General features: G+C 32.1%; 1 protein-coding gene across 5 annotated transcripts in view; it reads right to left on the bottom strand.

Moving 5' to 3' along the window:
- LOC117179438 (E3 SUMO-protein ligase PIAS3) overlaps positions 1-4851 on the bottom strand; it is a 191210-nt gene that overhangs the window by 169347 nt on the left and 17012 nt on the right. For 2 of the 5 annotated variants that reach the window (XM_033371233.1, XM_033371237.1), the window contains exon 2: positions 1986-2170. The exons of 2 other annotated variants lie outside the window; for them this stretch is intronic. The gene's annotated coding sequence lies outside the window, so the exon portion shown is untranslated. The remainder of the gene's footprint in view (positions 1-1985; positions 2171-4851) is intronic. One more of the 5 variants, XM_033371234.1, reaches the window with a different exon arrangement.

Raw genomic sequence — 4851 nt, 5'->3', positions numbered from 1 at the left:
AGAAAAGTTAATTAAATGTCTCTCTTCCAAGACTTTTGAGTAGAAGCGATAGTAGCGAGATACATTAAGGCACTTCGCACATCCATATTAGGTTCGCTGATGTCCATCCTGAAAAAATAGTATATAGTAGTTTTTATGTACGAAATGTTTAAAAAATCAGAGCTTACTGTCACAAATTGTTCTTATATATATAATGTTCTTATATGCTTTAAGAATTTTCAGAAGCATCTATTCGATATAGGACTGAAACTTGTTTTTTGAATTTATTTTCATCGAATTCCACGCCGAACATTTCTTACAGATTAAGTAACAAAAAGCAAGTAATTTATTAATTATCACAAATTCCAATGATTAATAAGTAAAGTTCGCCTTCTTTTGTAAAGAAGGAATGCCAGCTTTTAATCATTCAAGTATGGCTCTTATGTAACTTTCTCGTTTTTTAGCAATAAAAAATAAATTTTTTAATTTATTAAGGATTTCATGTATATTTTATTGAATTTCAGAATTTGCCGTGATTGAAAATCAATCTTCTTGGTTAGAGGTTAACCTTTTTCGTTTAAAAAATAACTATCCATGTTAAAGTTTCATAATTTCAAATGAAAATAAATCGTTTTGTTAGGAAATTCTACTACTAAATGCAAAGAATAATGATACCTTTTATTAATTCGTAACTAATTCGTGAACAAAGAGATGCATTTTCAACTGAATTTATGAAACTGTAACTGCAATAGCTTATTTTTTGAAAGAAAAGATGAAACTTTGACCAAGAAGATGGATTTTTTATCACGAACAAGACTCAATTTAAATGAAATACAAAAAATTGGAAATAAATTTTTGGCCTTTATTCCTAAAGAGGCTAGTTTTCAATCAAACAGTTACAAACATTACAAATATGCAGTATTTCGATTTTCAGATGAAGAAATTAATTTTCTAACCCATACCGACTTTCTTAGCAGTACTACAGTTACTAAGTTAAAAAATTTTAAATCGAATGACTCGGTAACTGTAAGCATTATCATACAGAAATAAATAATAAAAGTAGCGAAGCTTTCAATGAATTGATGGCGTCCACGTAGACTCCCTTTGACTGCAGAAAATCCGCTAATTCGTCTGGAGTTTTCGAAGAATCCTGAAGAAAAAGTTTTCAATCAATTATTGATGCATATTCTAGATTTTATAAACAAATAGCCCTACACTTTGCAGAGATTTAATGTTATTTAAAATATCTTTTATGCGGGACGCGTCCGGATTCGGGACTCCAAAAACTCTCAAACGCAACAATTTTTATGAATTCTAAAGTGAAATCTCAAAAGTGAACCCTTTTAATTTGGACTTTCAAATGACCATAAGTTGAATAATAAGAATTAAAGGCCACCTATCATAAGGAAATCTGATGTAATCGTTGATTCACAAAACACTAAAACACTGTCACTTTTCCAAATTCACTGCTTGACGCGTCACCTACTACCACGAAAACTAGAATGTAAATGGTCGCCAAAACGACGCTGCCCTGTCTGCTACTTGTTACCCCTACCCTCACCCGCCATCACTGCGCTTCTATCACACTGCACCGCGCTAGCTGAAGTGAGCTCACGCTCCCATTGGAGTGATTCACATGATCACTCCTCTTTGGTGTCAAAAAACGATGTGTAGGAGTTGGAGTCAACCGATTATAACTGCAATTGGGAGCGAAAATGTAACTTCCATGAAGGGAGTCAAGCTTCTGACTCCAACGGACAGACATCATGACTCCATCGTAGTTAATATAGCAGTCGCTCCAGAGTTGGAGTTTAATTTTTGCTCCAAGAAATTTAGAGAGTTTAGATTATAAAATTAAGGACGTGAAAATGTAACTTTTTAGGTAACTTAAAGTTACTTTATCTAGTAACTGTAACTAGTTACAGTTACAAGTAACGTAACAGTAACTAGTTACATTTTTTCTTTAAGTAACGTAACTAACTAGTTACTCAAAAAAAGTAACTTACCCAACACTGATAGAGAGGCTATTTCACTAAGGAAAACTCAAGAAGTATGTAGTGTTTGTGTAACGTTTTGTTCATCATTCCTAAACAACAGAGTCACATCGTAGTTCAACTGTCCAGGACTGAGATCGTAAAGGCCACATGTTTTAGAGTCTCATCGGAGCCTGCATTAAAATTTTTTTCAATTTCTGAGAACAAATGATATTAGTATCATAACTAGCAGTAAATCTTTCTATTTAAGCAATTTCTTTTCTAATTTTTTATTTGACGGGAAATATTAAAAATAATTTTTGATCATCTGAATGACAATTAAAATTTCTAAGCCTTAGTTAAATCACACATATAAATTTTTATCATATTTTAACAAAGGGCCTGACAGGGTAGGATGTAAAATCTGCCCCCACATGTATCAAGTTCATATTATCACCATGTATTGGCAAATATGAGTCACAAAATTCCTCCAAGTCTCAACCTCGAAAACGTATGTTTGAAGCAGTTATGGAGGGAGGAATAAAAATAAAAAACTAGTTTTGCTCGTAAACGGCTTGACCGATTTATATGAACAAAAATATGTTATCTTGATCAATGGAACTTCTCATCTTCATTTGCTTCCCAAACATAATTGAGGGCCGGGATGCAAGAACCGGGCGAACGCTCGAAACGGGTAAAACCATTGTCCACGCGAAGAAAGTGGAGATGGAAAATTTTATTTCGAATTTTTAATTTTCAAACATACATTTTAATAGGAAATTTAATTGCGCATCTTTTTTTTCCTCATGAAAAAAGTTGTAGCTTTTTTAGTATTCAAAATAAATGGAAAAAACTATTTTTCACCAAACCAAAATTTAAATTCTATTTTGACTTCAATTCGTGCTGAGTCACTCAATTTTGGGAATTTCGTAATAAAATTTACAAGGATGACGCTTTGCACTGTTCTATGAGCAAGTGTGAAGGTTAGAAGTTAAAATATTTGCATTGAAAAAGTTAATAATTTTTTTCCGTCACTTCGTAAAAATTGGACATTGATACTTTACAGCGCTTAGGAAGTCGAGCGAATTTGGGGCTAGAAAGAAGTTCCAGCGACAAGGTGTTTCAGTAAGGAATAAAGAAGTTTTTTGTAAAATATTACTTTGATTAATTTAACGGTTAAAAAACTATGGTTGTTTTACTTCGAGTGCGGTCGGTGTTCGCGCGTAGCCAAGAGCGTCTCCGCTCGTATAATCGAATTCGATCGACACCTCGTTGAAAGTACACAATGAAAATTAAATAAGTACTAGAAATAATGTTTTCTTATCAATATATTATACTTTACTCTCTAGGCTTGTTGAAAAATGATGATAGAAATTCTTTCAAAACAAATTTAAAATATAGGAAACTGTCATCATTAATGCCTACCTTTTATAGTGCATTCTGCTATATTGACAAAACGATGTAAACAAAGCTGTGCATCTGAGATCTTGAATGAGATACTACAATGTACGAAATATAAACAAAGTGGTCATTTCTGCTTCGATCTTCGAATAGTGCACACTCAGAGTTCTTCCAAGACTTAATAATAATAACCGAAAGGTTTTCAAATACGAAAGACGGTAAAAACAGTGTACAGTTCAAGCATATCAGTTTGAATTTTACGAAAAGTATGACGGTACTCCGAAAAAGTTTTAACTTCAAACGACATGTCAATTTGACAAACTACTAGTGTCCTAAACCGAAATGCATCGGAGTCACTAAAGAAAAACAGAAAGATGTAAAATGCTTGTTAAAGTATTTATGTCATTCTGGAAAGGATTTTTACGAAAAATTCTTCCAATATATTATTATTATTATTACATCATTAAGCCATTTCCCTTTCGGGGTAGGAGTTGTAAGAAATGGGAAAGATGAGGAAGACTGAAATAAAAAACAGTAAAATGAGAATAATCGAGTATTTTTAATTAGCATAAATATTACATATAATAAAAGTTCATTTCTAACTGTCTAAACGCGCATTAAAGTCCGAGAAAGGCACGAAGCACGAATGACCTTTTTTTTACTTTGTTTTGTCAACATAGCAGAATACACTATAAAAGGTAGACTTGAATGATTACAGTTTCCTATATTTTAAATTTGTTTTAAATGAATTTCTATAATCATTTTCCAATAAGCCTAAAGAGTAAAGTATAATATATGAATAAAAAAACATTATTTTTAGTACTTATTTAATTTTCATTGTGTACTTTCAACGAGCTGTCAATTGAATTCGGTTATCCGAGCCGAGACGCGGGAGACGCTCTTGGCTACGCGCGAGCACCGACCACACTCGAAGTAAAACAAGCATAGTTTTTAAACCGTTGAATTAATCGAAGTAATATTTTCCAAAAATCTTCTTTATTCCTTACTGAACAACTTTGTAGCTGGAACTTCTTTCTAGCTCGAAATTCGCTCAACTCCCCAAGCGCTGGAAAGTATCAATGTCCAATTTTTATTACGTGACGGAAAAAAATGATTAACTTTTTCCCATGTAAATATTTCAACTTCTAACCTTCACAGGCGCTCTTAGAACAGAGCAAAGCGATTATGAATAAAGGAGTCAATAAAAACATATTTTATAAATATATTTATTGGTGGTGTGAAAATAAAAAGGATGTGTATTTTATAAAATTCGCCATATTAATTCTCTAAAAATTAAATACTACATTTTAATGAAATTGTATGAATAATATAGAAGTTGTAAAATCATGTTCTTTTATTGATCGTAAACAAATAACATTAGTGAATGTACTGGAAAAATCTTCAGCCTTTCTGTAAAACTTATGAGATTTAGGGTTACGGTAACGTTAGTACTATTTTCGAGAATTTTTTTTTCCTTTAATTTCACCCCAAGATTTTA

This window comes from Belonocnema kinseyi, chromosome 9, assembly GCF_010883055.1.
Source record: "Belonocnema kinseyi isolate 2016_QV_RU_SX_M_011 chromosome 9, B_treatae_v1, whole genome shotgun sequence".
Taxonomy (NCBI): domain Eukaryota; kingdom Metazoa; phylum Arthropoda; class Insecta; order Hymenoptera; family Cynipidae; genus Belonocnema; species Belonocnema kinseyi.
Note: the sequence above shows the minus strand (reverse complement) of the source record. Positions and strands in the feature narration are given on the sequence as shown.